This window comes from Ailuropoda melanoleuca, chromosome 7 (genome assembly GCF_002007445.2).
Source record: "Ailuropoda melanoleuca isolate Jingjing chromosome 7, ASM200744v2, whole genome shotgun sequence".
In the NCBI taxonomy this organism is placed as follows: domain Eukaryota; kingdom Metazoa; phylum Chordata; class Mammalia; order Carnivora; family Ursidae; genus Ailuropoda; species Ailuropoda melanoleuca.
In genome coordinates this window covers 79,563,358-79,582,691 of record NC_048224.1, presented here as the reverse complement: position 1 = coordinate 79,582,691, position 19,334 = coordinate 79,563,358, and the positions used below count along the sequence as shown (strand labels likewise).

Genomic DNA, 19,334 nt, shown 5'->3' with positions numbered 1-19,334 from the left:
CATACTGCAACCCTGTAAGATCACGAAACCCTCATTTTATGGACAAGAGAATTGAAGCAGAAAGACATTGAGACAGTTGCCCCAGGACATAAGCCAAGAAGTGACAGAACTGAGGTGCAGTAGTGATTGAACCCTCGGGCTGTGTGTGCAACCCCATGCCACACTGTGCCCGTGCGTTCGGATCACAGCAGATAAGCCCGGGTCCCTTGTATCCATCCTGGCCCTGAACATGCCCAGGACATCCTTCTCCTAGGTCCCCACTTCTTCCACCAGCTTCGTCCCTCCACTCCACGCCTCGTCACGCCCCTCACCTTTCCTTCGGGGTGCCTGCTCCGTGGGAGGATACTTTTTGCCCCCGCTCCTGTCCGTTTGCCTGATTAAGGGCATCGATCCTGCTTTGGCCTGCATCCCCTGGGAAGCTCCCCCCAGACATGAGCCCCCTTGTTTTCCTTGTCATTGTCCCTCTCCTGCGTCTCTCTCCACTTGCACCTGCGTCCCCAGGGCATAGCCCAGGCCGAGGATGCAGTTTGTGCTCACCAAATATTTGTTTCATGAATGGATGATTGATGTTTATTTATTCAGTTCATATGTAACGGATGGTTTGGTGACTCTCCTTCTTTGGTGAAGATTCCTGGCTCAAGGTTCCAGGCCGCATCTGGATTCGATATCTGTATCGGGCCTGGGAGCCTGTGATGAACAACATCTTCCTTCCCGCCTGGCCCTTGACTTTTTCATATTTGCCACATGAGAGGTTTCACCTTTGTCATCTCCAAAACAGGCCAATTTTTTCCCATTAAAAAAAGTCTTGAGTACCCCTCGTCCAGAGAACCCAATGATCTTTTCTTCAAGATAGACACTTGCTACACTTGTCAGGAAGCCTTCTGTTCACAGCCAGGGACCCGTCATCTCCCAGAAATGATGGGCTGAGTCCGAGGCCCAGAGAGGGGTCTCTCAGAGTCGCAGATTTATCATGTCCCATTCTCCGGATTTCAGGAACCCACGACAGCAGCAAGGAGATTCAGATTCATCAAGGGATGAAAAGAATTCTTCCGCAACTTGTGGTTAAAAAAGAAAAGCAGCCCAAAGGAAAACTAGCTAACAAAAAAATGGCAAGCATTGGAGGCCTCACCTGGGGTCTTTCAGGCTTCCAAGACCAAGGAAGAAAAGCAGGCAGACGCACAGCTTCCCACAGAACCTTGGAATTCTCACGTTTGCTGCATCAGAGGAGTGGACCATATTCCCTGGGCCTCCCCAGGGCTCTGGGCACTTGGCACAGAGAGTGGTTGGGTGGGGATGGGTGTGGGAGAGGGAGAACGGGCAGGGCCTGGAATCCTGCTCCTTTAGGTCATTTCCCGCCCCACCGATGGATGCTTACTGATAATTCAGACGTGCCTCAGCTAATTTATCCCAAGGACAGATTGACAAGGGGACATGCACAGGTACTCCTGAGAGTGGAGAGTCTATCGAGCCCTGGCAATATGCTTAGGGGACATATTAGGCTCCAAATCAACAATTCTTCAGAAATTCAGAATTTCTACAAGGATAAACCAGTACTGGTTGTGTGCCGAGCACTGTGCTAGAAAACTTAAATTGGTGGTTCCCAACTGCATCAGAATCACCTGGAGGGCCTGTGAAAACACAGACTGCTGGGCCCCATCCCTAGAGTTTCTGACTCGGTAATTCGGGGATGGGGCCCAAGAATGTGCATTTCCAACAAGTTCCCAGGAGAGGCTGCTGCTGTGGGTCCAGGGACCACACATTGAGAACCACTGCCTTGTGTGTGTCCTTATGCCACCCTCACAAGAACGCAGTCGTGAAGGTGAAGCACCTAATTCAGGGTTACATCACCAGTAGCCTCAGAGTGGGGATTCTAGCCCAGCCTGGGCTCCTTCTAGAGGCTGTTCTCTTTCCCATAGCTGCTCAGTCTTTCCATCACATTTATCTGCTCTGGGAACTTGGCACTAACAAACCACAAAACGCAATCCCAAACACATAAAGGACCTGGTCCTCATGTAGCCCGCGGCTTCTTCTATTTCTCTCATAGGGACAAGCTAGTGAGATTTAGTGGTATGGCAAGCAAGTAACAATCCACGCCCACAAATCAAATGCGTGGCCGAGCCAGGGCTTGCGAGTCTGATTTCTGCCGGGTGGGGAGGTCCCAAGGCCACAGCATATTTTAACTGATGCACAGAGTGATCAGGACTGAGTTTTGAAAGGGCCGGCGGCATGGCGGCCTGCCACACTGCTTCCGCGTTCCAGCCGCCATGTCTCTGCATGGCAGGGAGTGGGTGCACAGCCCTGGCGCTGCAGGGGCCTCCTGAGGGGCCTCACGGGAGGCCCTGACATCGTGGAACCTTGCTTAAAAGCTGCTGAATTTATAAACAAGCAGAATGACAGCTGCCAGACAGCTGGGAATCTACAGCCTGAACCAAATGGGCCAGCAGTGACAGATAAGGAGAGTAGATTCTTTTTTAACTTCACAAGGCTGGGAGAATGGCATGTCACATTTGGCCTTGCAAATGGCTTCCACACAATGCAGACATCGTGCCGAGAAAAGTTGATGCATACATATCTATCTTCTTGAGTCGCTCTGGAACCCATGGACACGTGCCACATCAGCTGCATCGTCTTCCATTCCTTGAGCAAGGGTTAGCACGTCAGCATTGTGCTGCTTGTGATGGGGCATTGACCATGAGGATAGGGGGTGGGTAAACTCCTCAGTGATTGAGCACCACTGTATACATGAAAAGATGAAAATATTCCTAAAGCACAATAAGTCTCCTTACCTAGAGACCAATAACAACAACAACAGCAACAACAACAAAAATTAATCAGAGGGGTTTGGTTCACTTTTTAAAGCGATCAAGAAAATGAATGACAAAGGAAGTAAAAGTGATAACCAAAAAGGCAAGCTAAAGTCGATGAAGGGAAACAACTAGCATCTTGTTCAGGCATTAAAAATGAAAAATAATCATGAAACAGACCCAAATCTTTCAAAGATTGTAGAATGCATAAAAGCTTGAAGAACGCCTTAGAAGAGAAGTCCTCCAAATAGGGTTAAGAGCTCTGCTGAGCTGAGCCAGGAGGATGGAGACATATATACATTTTTTCAGTGGGAGGAGAAAAATGTGCCTCTATTTTGGGTTTCAGCAGAAACCCATTCCCTTGGCTGGTGGCTACCACCCTCCTGGAGCTCCCGTGACCTGCTTTTCCTTTAGCCTTCTCTGGGGTGAGCCCTGACAATTCAGAAATACTGATTTCAGCATCTGTTACTTTTTATAAAGCCAGTAATGAATAATGGACAGAAGGACAAAATGACATGAGTGTAGATTCAGCACATCTCATATGTAGGCACGTGGAGGGGACCGAGATTTCTGTCACCATCCACTTAGCCAGGACACAGCGTGCTCCACGACAGTCGTCCCAGACGAGCACTGTCAAGTAGTGGCCGCTTATCTCTTTAAGCACAGAAACTTGCATTCTCTCTCAGTCATATTGCATGGAAATCTTTCTAAAAGAGACCACACTACTACTCTGCCTTATGTCTCTGTTCCTTATGAACAGAAATTATTTATAGTACAGGGATACCTTCCAGAATTACCCTAAAAAGCCCCAGCTTGTCAATCTTTTACTCTTCTCTTCTTCCTTCCTTTCTGCACCCTCCCTCCCTCTCTCCCTTTCTTTCCCTTCCTTCTTTCTCTCTTTCTTTCTTTCTTTCTTTCTTTCTTTCTTTCTTTCTTTCTTTCTTTCTTCTCTCCCTCCCTCCCTCTTCCTTCCTTCCTTCTTCCCTCCCTCCCTTTCTTCCTCCCTTTCTCTCTCTCTCTCTCTTTTTCTCTCTTACCTTTCTTCCCAGTTGCTGTGAGGACTGGGGAGGATGTGCGGAGCGGAGGTGGGATGGTAATATCAGGGTTAGAGATTGTTCATCAACTCATCTGACACACAGTGTGAGTCAGGCAACTCATAACAACTCTTGAAGAAATACCTCAAAAGACACCTTGTTTATGAGGGCTAGCACTTCTAAAAATAGTTTTGTTCAGGAATTTGAGAAATGGGGGAAAAAACCCTGTTTTTGGCTTTACGCTCTTAACTATTTTTAGTCCATCAGGTTATTACAGAGGAAGAAGGTGTCCCAAGTAGAGCAGGGGAGGGCTTCGCGAGCCGAGCATTGACTCTCCCTCTTCATTCACCTGGAGCTGGGCACCTAGAGGTGGTCTCAGAAGTGGTTCGCTTTTGTTTCTGAGCTGGTAGTGAGGGCTAGGGTGGTGGCGGAGCTGCAGCCGGCCTCAGAGCTGAGAAGGCGGCCATCATTGTCTACCCATGTCTTCCTGGTCAATTCTTTTCTCTACAACGCCTCGTAGGCTTTGTTTCCTGATCTTCCCTCTAGTTGTTTGCCAACTCAGGATTTTAAAACTCAAGCAGTTTTCAATGGCTCTAGCCTGAGTTTTAACAACGGCTCTCTGATGTGCTTCTTCCCCAGTGTTATTGTTCCTTACTTGACATTTAAAGCCATTTTCTGTCTTTGTACATGTTGCTACCAGTCCCTTGTGCTGCACGACAGTGATTTCCAAAGCGGCCTCTAAAGATCACATGAGTTCATCCTCAGAATGGGCTGAGGGAAGTGAGTGGGTTTCCAGAAATGGCAGGCTGCCAGAAACAGGGAAGGGGAAGGGCTTCTCAATATATTGCAGTCAGGGAAAGATAAAAGATCTAAATTCAAATTACCAGACTCAGAATCACAGAATTTCAGACTACAGAAAGCACGTAGGAAACTCTTGTTTTCCAGATGAGGAAACAGAGGTCCAGAGAGTGAAACTGATTGACCTGTGCGTGGCTGAGGTGGGGATGTAAGCCAAGTGTTTTGATTCCCAGTTTAATGTTCTTTCTGCTACCTCCCTATCTCATTTCCCTTTGATCGCTGGAGTGCTTTCATTTCCAGTGGAATAATTTCTTAATTACTGTGGTCTACCAGTTGGGGCAGAATTAAAAATGTACCAGCATATTAACACTCATGGCAGAAGCATTTTTAAAAATATAAAGCCTAATTAATGGGGGGTCCTGGGACATTTTTTTCATTTTCACCTCCCATCCCCCTGCTATGCAAAGCTTGCTAAAGTCTAAAAAATGTCAAAAGAACTACTTAACTTTTCACCATGGAAACTATTTGGCAGTTCCAGAATGAGATTTTTTTTTTTTTGGTAACACCAAAGAGTATTATAAATCAAAGAAAAAGCACATTACCTGTTCTCAGGTTAGAGGAAATAAAAGGAATGAAAGAAAATGTGGGGTGGGGGGTTGGTTATCATACACTCAGAGCAAGAAGCTCAAGGTCACCATCTCTTCATTGTGAAAGAGCACGTTTGAACCTTGAGCCCAGATTACAGGGTGAACCTTGGCTCCTGGCCTTACTAACTCATTTCTCCTAAGTTAACTTTTCTTCCATTTACTCCTCTAGTACTAACAGCACTTTACAACGCACAGATTACAGCAGGAATTTCTCCAGGCATACAGGGACATTCCGACTTCTTAGCATTTGAAGAAAGCTCAGGCGTCATTTGATCCCTGTGACTGGTCTGGTTTCATTCATTTCTCATAGAATATACAGCTTCATTTATTCACCTGACCCGTGACAAGTTCATCCCTAATCAGTTTTTCTTTCTCCTAATATAAAGCTTACTAAGGATGTTGGCTGAAAGTCATGAACTTCTGTGAAAACCAGTCATGCTCTGTAGTTAGAGTTGCCAAATATTGTATGGGATGTATTTATACTGAAAAATTATTTCTTGTTGATCTGAAATTCAGATTTCCCCGGGTCTCTTGTATTTTAATTTGCCAAACCCAGGAACCCTACTTGAAGTATGGAATAGATACCCTCCTGAGATTTTGCATTTGGATAAAGATTTTTTAAATAAAATCATACATGAAATATTTTAGGGAGCTAAACGTCTCTCTTTTGATAAAGCCATGCGTAATAAATCTAGATTTTTATACGTCTGGCTTGCCTTAGGTGTGGTATACCTGTGTGTGTCTTATAAATTCAGTCTTTAAATATGTTCATTTTATATATCAACCACCGTTCACCCTCCCTAAATTATTATACTCGCTCATAATTTGCAGACTCTAAGGCAGAGTTTAGAAGTATGTCATTGTCCACTCCCTGATATATGAGCCCTGTGTCTATCGCATAAAATAGGCTTTATTCATGGGAAGCATCCAAAATAGAAATGTTGCTGTAAAAGTAATTAGACTTGAATTTAAAAGGATCAGTTCCTCTTTAAGGGTTTCCCTAAAAGGCTTAATGAGGGAAATTAGCCACAAATTATACTACCTTCTAATTTGCAGATGCCAAGGCACAGTTCAGAAGTATACCATCATCCCCTCACTTGTGTGCCTACATTTCATGGTTTTTGAGGTCTCTTTCAGGGAGAAGACTAGCCTGTGGTGGATTTTGTGTTTTTTTTTTTTTAATTAAAAAAAATTTTTTTTAGCTCTGAGTTGTTAACCCAAATGAGTTTCACCAAGGACTTTGGTAACCACAGTAACACCATTTATTGAATGCTTACTGTATGCCAATCCATATATGTGCTTCCTGTATCATTCTTTCTTCCAATCCTGATAATCCAGTGAGCTGGGTCCTATTGTCATCTCCATTTTACAGTCGAGGAAATAAAAGGCCTGGGACTTTGCTTCTGGTTTTTCACAACCGGGAAGTGAAAATGCTAGGATCCAAACCCAGGTCCGACTCCAGCATGCTTTCAGCCGTTGCCCTACCAGAATGTTTCCCTCTGGTGGACAAGGTGGGGCTTATTGTGCGCCTTGTGGAGGATGGCTGGTGTAGAGACTTCCTGTGAGGAGGGAGCCTCTAGAAGGCCTCCCGTAATCGGCAGGCAGAGCTTGTTTTTATAGTACCCATAAAGAGCTCACGGAGTGTGGAGACGATTGTCTCTGCTCTCTTAAGAGATGGGTTTATCCAGAGCCTGGAATTTCAAGACTTAGCAGAAGAAAATCACAAATTATTTATAAATGCTTTGAATTTAGGCTATCTGTTACTTTTGTGTACATAAGACTCACTGGGGTGACTTGTATGAAGATTCCTGAACCTACGCTTAGAGCTTCTGATTAAGTTCTAACTCAGTGGTTTTGCACAGGATCTGAAAACTAGACTTGCTGCCTACTGTTTTGCAGGAACCCGTAGTTCTGTGTGGGTGCCGATGGGTACACACTTTGAGAAACCCTGCTGGAGCTCTGTGTTCCTATGGGGCAGGGATATGTTTCATCTATCTTTGTATCCTCAGACCTAGAACAGGACCAGATACATATCCAATAAATGCTGACAGGGAATTGAATTACAAGGAATGCGGAAAGGGAAGGGTTTCCGTTGACATTTGGGGCTGCTGGCAATAACCAATTCTAATTCTAACCATAGTTAAAAAGTCTTCCTCCAGCTTTTATAAGTGCAAAGTGTTGACTTTGATCTTCGGGGTCTCCATCTCCAGTGGGTGGTGGCAGGGGCGGGGGAGATGGTGGTGATGAGCACATATTTATATTTATGCACAGTGAAATCCTTATTATGCTTTATCAGCGAAACCAGGGCACATACTTGTTAGTATGTGAATAAGCATCTGTGCCTTCCTCCCCTCCACAGCTGACACTGGAGATTAGATTCAAGCTTTAAGCTTGTAAAAAGCCTTAGAGGGAAACCCTTAATGAGGAACTGATCCTTTTAAACTCAAGTCTAATTACTTTTACAGCAACATTTCTATTTTGGATGCTTCCTATGAATAAACTCTCTTTTATGCCATTGATGCAGTGCTCTTCCCTCAGTCTCTGCAGAAAGAACACCCAACACGTGGCCCGACCGATAGACCCCAATGAGAAAGCCAATGACTCTTTTCTGCTTGAGCAGTGGCCTTGATTTCAAAGGCCACCAGGAGAGAAAAACTTGGATCCCATGTTTACAAGCCCTTGAAAATGTTTCTGTTTTCTCTGCTCTGTAGCCACTTGCTTCTACTCATGGAGACTGACATGCAGCCCAAGGCCATGAGCCTTTCAGCATGGCCTCCTATGGAACCAAGGACGATTGGAAGGGTGATTGTGTGCATTTTAGTCACATGGGTATCTGCCTTTTCAATGTCCAACATTTGATGGAAGCCATATGGAGGCATTCCGGCGATTGCCTTTTTACAAATTGCATTTGGGGACGTAACTCTAAGGAAGTACTTTGTAGATTGTCCCTTCACCATAGTGTAAAAAGACTAAAAAGCATCCCAGGTTGGTATAGGAGAAATTAAATCTTAATTTGTTTCCACGAATCCCCACTGCAACACTATTTTATTTTACTGTTTTCCTTCAGATAGCCCATTTTTGGCTGGAGATAGCAAGGCAGAATGGGAAGAATACTAGATTAGGAATTAGGAGGCTTTCACTAATTTACCAAGCTCCATGAACTTCATATTTACCACGGGAAGAGCCTATGCACCCTGTACTCCCACCAGCCCTGGGGTAGACAAGGACTGTTGTCATGACCATCCTTTGTACTGGGTTCTGGAGAATGTGTGGCCAGAAATCTTCTGCTACGAAGGTGAGCATAGGGGAAGAGCACAGGCTGCAAGTTAAACTAGAGGCCCAGATAAAACAGATACCAGATCTGCCTTGTGTGGCTGTGGGAAAGTCACTTAATCTCTCTGAATTCCCATTTCCTCGTCTGCAGGAGCCACCGTGCAGGACACCTGTGCTAGAAGAGACCTTGCACATCGCAGGTGCTCATCAAGTCAGAGCTAGTGCTAAATTATTAGCAGTGGTTCTTTGGTGCTGGCTTTAGTTTGAGGTTTTTGCTGCCACAATCTTTGTCCAATAATTCCAGAGAGTATTCAGTTACATTAAGTCAAACTCTTTTTAATGCCTCTCCATTAGCTCCTCTGTGCTGTGGACATGGTCCACTTGGACTCTAAGAGCTTTTCCCCATTTTCAGCATTCAGATAGTTCTCATCAGCATTGGTGAACAGTTGTTAACACGGATGAAGAGAAATGGGAGAAAAGCCAATGAAATCATTAAATCCTTAAAAATTGAGGAAATAGAATTTCTGAGGCAGTATGGGCACTGCTGTCAGACCGCCCAGGTTCAAATGGTAGCATCATCTGTTACTTGCCTGGTGACCGTGGGCACCAGGCACGACTTCTTTAAGATCTGCTCATTCATAAAATGGATATGATAATAATGCCTATATAGGACACATAGGGGATACTCAGAATGATTATAAGAATTAAATGGAAAGATCTGTGCAAAGTGCTTAGCATAGTGCTTGGTATACAGCTATCCTTTGATAAGTGCGAGCCAATATGAGAAAAGTGTAAAAAAGCTGTAGGTAAAAGCTTAAAAGTGGCTCAAAGACTATCTCCAAGTATATTATGCAAAATGTAGAGTGTGATAGAAAATAAGAATAAATTGTAGCAAGACAAATTTAGATCATTGTTAAGAATAACATGACTCCAAGGGTGATTAAACACTTGGATAGAGTTTTATCCTTGCTTCCGATTTCTTATAGTTTTCTCCTTCCAGTTCTTAGCTTTTCTGGAGCTGCATATTAATAGAATAGCAACCAAAACAAAGCTTTTAAAAATGTAATTAGAGACATTTGCTCCAAATACAACTCATAGCAAATAAAATTATAGTCAATAATACTGTAATTATAGAACTTAAAAGTGCTCCTGCAGCTTAAACCAGATTCTGAAGCTTCCACAGAGAATGGCTGGGCTCAAGAGCTAGCATCAGCAGATGACATTACAGACAAAGTGTGCCTACTAGGCGATTAGATACAGAGGTATAAGCCACAAAGAACAATCAAACTGGAAAGGGGTTATGAAGGAGACAGGGAAGATGGGAGCACTGGTTATGTACCCAGTAGCTGGTAGAGAGTGTACTGGGCTCCTTACATTTGCTGTTCGTTTATTCTTCCTAATAATATATTATCCCCAGGAGACTGAAGTTCAGAGAGTATGTTAAATAATGTTCCCTGCAGTGGCAGAGTTAAATAGCGGTGAGGGCCGCGTTCAAATGCAGGTTCCTTGGATGCCGCATGGTCATGCACGTAAGGTACGAGAATGTAGAGCTACGTTGGGTGAAGGATTGTAAGTGGTATCCAGAGGAGGGAGGAAGGAGCTCGGTGAGGGGATATGAGATGGGCTTTGCAGAGGAGCTGGGAGCTGAGCAGGGATCTGAAGATGGGGCGTCCATTCTTTGCAGGCAAGAGAAGCCTACTTGGGGCCCCTTAATTAATTAATTGGAAGGATACTGTGGCTCACGGAGCTGAAGCAGAAGCTGAGGAGAAAGAGGGCTAAGGCAGAGGTTCTTAGTGGGAAATGAAGAACTTAGGAAATAAAAGGTAGCCACATTCCCTGTCAGCTGTATTGTCAATTCCATCATTTTTAGTTCCCAAATTTCCTGATTAAAAAAAACTCGGATAACAGAATCATTCCAGCAATTCCCTCATGTAGTCTTAGGCCAGCCTTTTAACTTCCTTTCCAGTCAAACTTGTGGCCTCCTGAGATGCCTGCTGGCTAATTGGAAACATGGACTGTGAGTTTCTCCCAACTGGTATATAGGGTGCAGCAGTGGGCAGTGACGCTGGGGGCACTGGGAGCAGGGGGACCGGGCATGTGTGTGAGACCAGGAAGAGGCCCTTAGGAGTCTAGGTTTGAGGCAGAAAGCAATGTGGGGCTACGGACAGCGGAGTCCGTTGGATTTGGGGTGAAAGGTCATCCCCAGTGTTGATGGGGATCATTTTCTGTGGAGGGTTGAGGGAGCTGGGGATGTATCTTTTGGGTTATTAAGCGGAGTTCTGAGCTCTGGTTCATCCCTGCTTTGTGCTGATTGGAGAGAATTGTAGCACAGCTTTCTGGTCGATCAGGCTCCTGGGGCTGTGGACGACACAGTGTCATCCGGGAGAGTGGGTGACCGCTGTGGTTACTGACAGCATCTTTTATGGATCTGTTCCACTCAGTGCTGAATGACAGTAAGCGGGAGCTGGGAGGTGCTTTGCCAGTGTCAGGGTGAGTAGGGTGGTGGCTGAGGGGAGACATAGCAAACCTTGTGTTGGAACACTAGCAGGTACACGTGGGCTGGGCTCTCAGCTACCTGTCTGCAGTCAAGCTGGTCTCGCCTAGATGAGTAGCAGGGACAGGTGCTAGTGAGGCTGGCCGGGGAATGATGCTGCTCTGTGACAAGGCACAGAGACACCTTCCTTGATGAGTGGCCTTGCGTGCAGAGGCAGCTGAAGGTGTATCTCGAGAGGTCGCAGTCGTTAATCCGCCATATTGTTGGAAGTTCCCCTGCTGAGTCTGTTGGGAAGAAATCCCCATGTTAGTATCTCACCCACTGGTTCTCACGCCTGACTCTTCGTCAAAATCCTCCGGAGGGGGTGTTAAAACAGTTTGCTGGGCCCCACCCCCAGGCTTTCTGACTTAGTGAGTCTAGCATAGGGCCTGAGAATGTGCATTTCTAACAAGCTCCCAGAGGGTGTTGCTGCTGCTGGTCCGCTGATCACATTCGGAGCACCACTGCTCTAGAACTCATTTTCTCAAGTGCCCAGGGAGCATTCTTGCATTTTTCTGGGGTCAGAAGACATTGAACCTGGTGAGCAACCCAGAACACAAATCCTATGAAAGTTCCCGAAATAAACCCACTGAGGGATGCTGGGGAAGTGGGGCAGAGGGTAAGCCTTTAGGCCTCCAATTTGCCTGGGGCAGAATATATAACATTTGTTAGTGTCTTATTAAAGCTGCCCTCTGGTATGCTGTGACAAGGTGATTTCTTTTTTTTGTATATCATGTGGGGAGATTTCCCTTGGTTTCTGGGAGAGACCTTGCACTAAGAAAAGAAGATATGACAGCAAAGAAATCTGCCTTTCATATCCACCCACTGCACTGAGACAGTATAAGTATTTTTAGAAAATGAGGGGATATTTGCATAGCATTTACAAGGTGCTGGGCGCTGTGATAAGTACTTTCCACACATCGCTTATTGCAATTTAAAAAAAATCTGCAAGGTCTCCACTATTTGCGTTTTATAAATGAGTAAACTGAGGTTCAGCAGCATTAAGAAACATACCCAGAATCACAAAGCTAGAAATGGGCAGAGGCACGGCTTAAAAATATGTATCACTCCTATTCCAAATCTGTGTTCTCTTGCTTTGCCGTTGGAAATGCAGAGGTCTCTATAAACACGTGCAGTTTGAAAAAAAATGCAGAGTACTTCTTAAGTTAAAACCAAGGTTATATGGTAAGGACCGAGGAGGTGCAGGCATGAATGAGTGGGAATTCGACATAAAGAGAGAAAGAACATAAAGCATGCCTAATCAGGACATCTAGAGATGTTTACATTGTCCCCACTGGTTATTTTAAAGCTTTTTCTCGCCTCTGCCCACTTCGGTGGCTTTCCTCAGGTGAGTAAGAGTTTAAGGAAACTAAAATAATGCAGGGGGCAGACCTGGGGAATCTTCTACGCAAAGTGCTTGGAGCAGTGCCTGACACACAGGCGGCACTCAGTGTTAGCTGTCGCCTTCATCACCGCGTACCGCCTGCAGGGAGGGCAAGGATGGGACTTAGGTGGGCACCGCCCGCAGCCGCTGGAATCAAAGATGAGACAATATATTGCAAAGAACGGATTGCTTTAGTCCTGGAAATTACCTGAAAATTCTGGGTTCTCACTTAGAAGGTAAAGAGGACCTTACTGTAGGACGTGAGTTGGAGAAATGAGGGTCGGGGAGGTAGGAAAGGAAACGTGGATCCGTGAGGTTCACGTGGCCAGCTCTCGTTGTCAGCCAGGAGGGTAATTCGGAATTTGGGGTCATCGAACTGCAATATAAACTATCTGATTAGAAGTCTGTCCCTGTACCTGTCAGAGAAACTCTGGGCAGTGTGTATGTGTCCTGGACCTAAGGCAGCTCTTGGGAAGAAAGGCTTGGCAGGAGAGCCAGAGGGCGAGAAAGCCACCAGGTGAGCAAGAAGCCAGGTGACTGCACGTGGGCGTAAAGTGGGGCGATGAATACACCCATGGGGCAAAAGAGTAGGCTTCAAAGGTCAAGAGATGGCAGGACCTTTGTGCACAGAGATCCAGGAGGAGACCCGAGGAGGTAAGTGAAGGGAAGAGGCGGCCGGCTGTGTACGTGGAAGGGGTCAGAACAGAGAGAGCTGTGGGACCACCAGTAGAGGAGCCAGGGGTGGGGTGGGGGGGTGCAGGGAGGGCCGGGCAGAGCAGCCACAGTAAGGCGGTGGCAGACTTATCTGCGCACGGCTGAGGCAGAAATGCCAGGCCAGAGGCTGCGCTCCTTTTCCTAGGAGGATGAAGGGAGCCGAGGACAGGGACGTGCCAACCGCGGCGCAGCTGGGGAGGTAAACAACTGGCCAGACGTCTTAGAGACGACCTGTGTGGCAACCCGAGCACATGCCAGGTATCGGGGCTGATGAATACGCAGGGCCCAGCCCCGGGCGGTCACGCTGGTGCGCACGCACGTGCGTGTGTGTGTGTGTGTGTGTGTGTGTGTGTGAGCGAGCGCGGGGGCTCGCTGTGCCTGCGTGTGCGTGCGTGTGCGTGTGTGTGTGAGCGCGGGGGCTCGCTGTGCCGTGCGTGCCGACTGTGCCGCGCGCGAAACCCCAACGTGCCTCTGGTTTCCGGAGAGCTAATTAGGAGCCTGGCAACAAAGCAGGAGCCTGGCCGAGAGGTGAGAGCGGGAGGCTGCAGGAGCCGGTCGGAAGCCGGAGCTCGACGTTGCGTGCTGTGATTGATGAGCTGCGGTTCCAGGGTGGAGCCATTTTAGAACGTCCTGTTCCTGTCGCTCGCGGAGCCGGAGGTGTGAACAGCCTGGGCATGCGGCCTGCGTGTAACTCTTTTGCAAGCCTGCCCGTTTCAGCCCGGTTCAGCGTTCTGAGACCGTGGGGCGTGGAATTCTTGGCACAGCTCACGGAGGTCCGACTCGTTAACAGCCTCTCATTTCCTGCCGCTCCAAGAGAGCTAGGCACGGGGGTTTTCCGGTCAGAAGTGAGCAGCCTGGAAGGCTGTGGCCGCCCGGCCCGGAGGGGCAGGTGCTGGGCAAGGAGCTAGCTGCAGCCCTGGGCCCTGAGCCCCCCCGCAGGCTGGAGCTGGGGTGCATTCTGTCCAGCAAGGGTCGGTTCGGGGCCCCCTCTGGCCATCCTTATGGTTCTACCTGCTCTCAATCGAGTGAACTTCCCTCCCGCCGCCAAAGTGTGAACTCAGGAACGTGAAGCAACATGGGAGGGGAATAAAAGAGCTAGCAAGCTCACACCAACAGAAACTTAGCTCACAAAGTCAAGACTCGGGGGGTGCAAGATGCATGCCCTCGATCACTGGCAAGCCTGGTCCTGAGCGTGTTTCTAGGATAGACATTAGTAATGGAAGAAGAAGGGAATGAGGGAGGGAAAGGTGTCTGGAATGTGAGAGCACAGTGGAGGGCTGCTGCGCGAGGAGGGAGAAAGAGGAAGTGCCCGCCGATGGCCAGAGGTGAGGGCCTGTGACCTGTGCTAGTTCAGGGGCCTCTGGGGTGACAATGGAGGCCAGTGTCCTATGGCCAGGCTGGGTAGGCGAGTGAGGACTGGAGGTAGGTGGGGTGGGGAGGTGTGGTGGTTAGGGTGCCACTTAGAAGTGGATTATTAACAGGGACCCAGAACTTCAGTTGAGGAGTTGGGGGAGGGCTGCACTTTCCTTGGGAATTGGGAAAGAGGCAGAAGACACAGGGCTCAGGAGAGCTGCTGGGGATCTTGCTGAAATAGAACCACTGAGTTCCCATCTAAACTTTCTTGCAGGATGACTAGAAAATATGGCTTGAGGGGTCTTTGCCTTGAGAAGACCCTTGATAGTTTCTTCTCCCCTCTGCCCCCTTCCCCTCATTCTCACTTTCTCGACTGAGAAAATGCTTTGCCAGCCAAGCTGACACTACCTGGTTCCTTCAGCTCCATATAATGTTACCTTTCGTGTCACTGCAGGCATCTTGCAAACACGTTCGATGACTGGGGATTCCAGCTGCCTCTTTCCCCGCTGACATGCTCAGCAACGATTTCCATTCTTGTCTGTATTCTGTGCCCTTCCCAAACTCATCAGCAGCATCGAGACTAGGGGCCTTTTGCAACTAAGTCAGGTCAATATTTATTAACTCTAGGCAAAGGTGTTAGGTTAGCCCTCCAGGCGTGTTAGGGGAGGAGCAAAGGATGGGGACTGCATTAGGCTCATTTGATGAGTTCCTTTTACGTTTTGCATTCTCTCCAACTATATGTTCGTTCCACAAACATGCACTGAACATCAGTTTTGTGCAATGTATTGTCCTGGGTTCTTGGGCTTGCAAAGATGAAAGCCACCCCAGCAGCTCCATTCTTTTCTCTTTGCAGCTGGGTTTCCAGGTAGCATCCAGGGAGCTTAACATCTAGGAATGGACAATAAGGCATTTTCCTGAATAACCATAGCCTAAAGCAGAATGTGGTAAGTACACCAAGAGGTGTCTCGATTTAAATGCTTGGGAGTTCATAGGAGGAGAGATTTACTATGCATGTTGAAATTGTATTCAAGTACACGTTGTACTGGGAGAAAATAAATAACCTATTCACTTCATAGTAATATAATAAATAAAATATTATTGACATAGTTGGCAATACTATGTAGGCGTTGCGAAAAAGTCTGATGTATAAATAACGAGGGGTTTGTGGAACCACAGGAGCTCGGATGTTAGCAGCACTGCAGGCAAGCTTGAAAGACATCCAGTTCAATCTCCTCATTTTGTGAATTTACAAACAGATGTCCAGCTAGGTTAAGTCAATTGTCCAAGATCAGAGGGCTCGTTTGTGGCCAAGGTGGGAGCGGAGGCCTGGGCTGCTCACTCGCTGGGGTGGTGACATCAGCCACTGTCCTGCCTCAGCTGAACCACTGCCCTAAAAAACACTCATCCCATTTGGAAGATTTGTATCCTGATCCCAGCTTTCTTACCAGAATGCTGGCAAAGCTTTTTGTCTTCTTATAGAATGTAATGAATGTGACAGTGCTTTGCTGAGCACTCATGGCCTGGGACCAGCACGGAGCAAGGAAAGCAAAGATGATGGGCTGGAGTATAAGTTGCTTCTCTATGTTAAAGAAAATGTTGAGAAGTCTCAAAGAGAACTCTGTCTGCCGTGGCCCCCCTCTCCTCCCGTCCGGTCTCCCCTCGGCGGCGTGCCCATCCCCTGCCCCACCTTCTCGGGGATCTGCTCCCCTACTCCGCAGCCGTGTGTTCCCAACTCACGCAACCCAAGAAGGGAGAGTCAGCTAGTCTGGCTGCTTCTGTTTCAGTCCGTTTCTGTTTTTTCTGTTGGCCAGTCTGCCTATTAGTTCCTGTCTATCTGTTGGTCAATCTCTCCTTCCATTTGTCTTCCTGTCTGTCCTTCTTTCGCAGTTCTTCTCTCTCACCCTTAAAGGAATGTGTGATTTTTCTCTCATCACATTTATACTACCCTCCTAGCTTGATTTCCAGTTTTGGCTCTCTCATAACAAAAGTCAGCTTTGGCCCCAACTCTACATCCTGCCTGTGTTGCAGTCTGTCTGTCTCCCTGTTTCTGGCTCAGTCTTACCACAGACCCCGGCTCCTATACCCCTGCACTATATCTGATCGGCTCCGTCCATCTCTTCTCCCCCGCCAGGCAGCAGGCTGTTTCTTCTGGACTGGTGGTACCAGAGCAGAGTTATTTGTACAAAGCATGGCCATCTGCAGTTATCCTTAAAATCTGATTTATGAAGGATGTGCATGGCTCTGCGTCTTTGGAATCCACTCCGTCACTTCCTCAGCACTCCGTCTGGTAAATTGCCTCTTCTTCCATGAAGCCAGCCATGAGTGACGGTGCCCTCCTCTCACCCTGGGCCTGTTGGTCATGATGCTCCCATGGCACTTCTTCAACTCTGCCTTGGGCCATAGCGAGGTCTGCCAATTCCTTTCTGGCCCTAGAATGGAAGTGACCGTAGGCTAGGAACCCTGTCTTGAGCATCTTAATCAGGCTCTGAACTCTGTCTTGCACGCAGACAGCTCAGAAGAAAAGGCAGATTCTGGCATTGTTTCAGTTGGACTAATCTGGAAAACTTGCAGGGCTCCTTTTGGGGGTAAAAATCTATTTGGAGAAATAGGGCGTGGGTACATGCAAAGGGTATCTTCATGAAATCGCGTAGTAGCAACCGTGACACCACCAGCACCGCCATCATTTATAGAACCTTTTTGCCAGCCACTTCTAATGCACTATATATGCTTTATCTCCTTTAATCCTAGCAACACCCTTTTAAGGTAGGTACTACTATCTCCTTTTCACAGAGAAAGAAACGGAGTCTCATGGAGATGGAGGAAGTCACCCATGTTTACAGACCTGGTAAGTGGAAGAGCTGGGTTTTCAACCCAAGGGTATCAAATGTCAAATCTGATCTATGTTGTGGGCATGCATTGGTAGAATGATGGAATGATCTTCCTAACCTCTTATTCAACCAACGTATAAGAGCACAAGGTCTCTTTGGCAGCCATTTTGTTTCTAAACCTCTGTTTATTTTCCTCCTGGGTCCACTCCGTGGCATTACCACACAGCTGGTAGTACGCATTTTTTTTTCTTCCAGATTTTCCTTCCAAAACACATCGTTAATTGCCCCGCTTCTAAAGCTTATGTCATACTCTTTGATCCCTGGCACTGGGATTGTCATTAAAACGTCTCTTGGACTCGGTCCCCGTGACATTCTAGTCGGGGTTCTTGCAGCATAATTCCACTTGCTGATGTTTTCCCTTGGATTGAATTTAGATGATGAGTGGTCCCCCATTGCTCCCAGAATCTGCCTTCTCGCCCTCAGGCACTGACTGTGTGGCTCTTCTTTTTCCCTTCCAAGGGCCCTGCTTGCCTTCTGGAATGGTTGGGGCTCAAAAGCACTTGCAGGCAAAGCACCTCTGGACATTTTGGTTTGCTTCCATCCCATTGCCCTTCTCGTCTTCTTCATTCTGGCTCCTCCATTCTTCGCCGTGGCCTTCTTGTGCCCCTTCGCAGCCTCTGCTGTGCAGAACGGGGCCCCATCCTCCAGCCTGTCCTCGGGGCCTGCAACACCTCACCCAGTCTCTCATCCTTTCTTTTGAGGCTTCCTCTGAAATTTCCATCACTTGACCCGTTCTTATAGTCTCTTCCTTGTCTCTTGTCATGGCTGAGGCAGTTCCTCAGATCTGTTTTCCTCAGTCCCTTGGGAAAGGGCTGTCCTTTCAGTCAACGTGCATTTATTTAGCATCTTCTGTATGCTATGCTGTGTGGTTACAGGGATAAGAGTCCTAGAATGCTTAAAAATACAAATAGACTTTATTTTTTAGAGCAGTTTTAGGTTCATGGTAGGGTTCCTATATACCCTCCAGAACGCACCCATGCACACCTTCCCCACCCTCGCCGTCCCCATCAGAGTAGCACATTTGTTCTAATTGATGAGCCTAGATGGACACATCATCACCCCCCGATGACTGCAGTTTGCATTAGAATTCACTCTCGGCGGTGTACATCCTGTGGGTTTGGACGAATGTGTAATGACATGTACCCGCCATTGCAGTATCATTCAGGATCGTCTAACAGCCTTAAAAGTCCCCTGTGCCTCAGAGGAGGCCGGCACACAACTAATCACAATACAGTTGGGACAGTGTGGCAGTAGAGACATGAGAAGAGAGTGTCTGAGCATAAAGGAGGGGTAGCTAATGCACGGAAGTTTAGGGAGGTCAGGTCAAAAATTTGAGTTCTGTATATTTCAGAGGATAAGAGTCCTGTGAGGCATATGAGGCCCACGGGTCACCCTGAGCAGGGACAACAGGCGTGTTTGAGGGAATGTTTGAGGGAGTGTACAATGTGGTGTCTTGGGGGTAGTTAAGTTTATGGGATCTCTACAGTCCCATAGATGGAAATGGGATTCTGACCTCAGCATCATGCTTGCTGTGTGATCTTGGTCACATGCCCAAGCCTCTGTAAACCTCAGTTTCCCCATCTGTAAAATGGGGAGGATAATAGTACTTGTTTGTAGAGCTGCTCTGGGGGGTTCAGTGGACGCATTTAATTAGCCCAGTGCCTGGCCTCCGTATGTGGGTCTGAATGTCAGCCAGTGGTGTCGAAGCAGAGAGGATGCTGGGAATGGTACTCAAAAGGCAGATTGTAAAGGCCTTGGCACTGTATGAAGGAGTTTGGACTCCTCCTCTAAGTCAGTGACTTTCAGTCTTGAGGGCACATGAGAATCACCGGAGACTTTGTTAAGAGGCAGATTTTTTTAGTTCTCTCTCCAGAAATTCTGTTTCAGTTGGTCTTGGCCGGGCCCA

The 19,334-nt window shown here is 47.3% G+C and overlaps 1 long non-coding RNA gene across 1 annotated transcript in view; it reads left to right on the top strand.

Moving 5' to 3' along the window:
- LOC105236959 overlaps positions 1-19,334 on the top strand; it is a 219,148-nt gene that overhangs the window by 127,527 nt on the left and 72,287 nt on the right. The window contains exon 2 of the long non-coding RNA XR_002142364.2: positions 17,331-17,385. This is a non-coding gene — a long non-coding RNA (uncharacterized LOC105236959). The remainder of the gene's footprint in view (positions 1-17,330; positions 17,386-19,334) is intronic.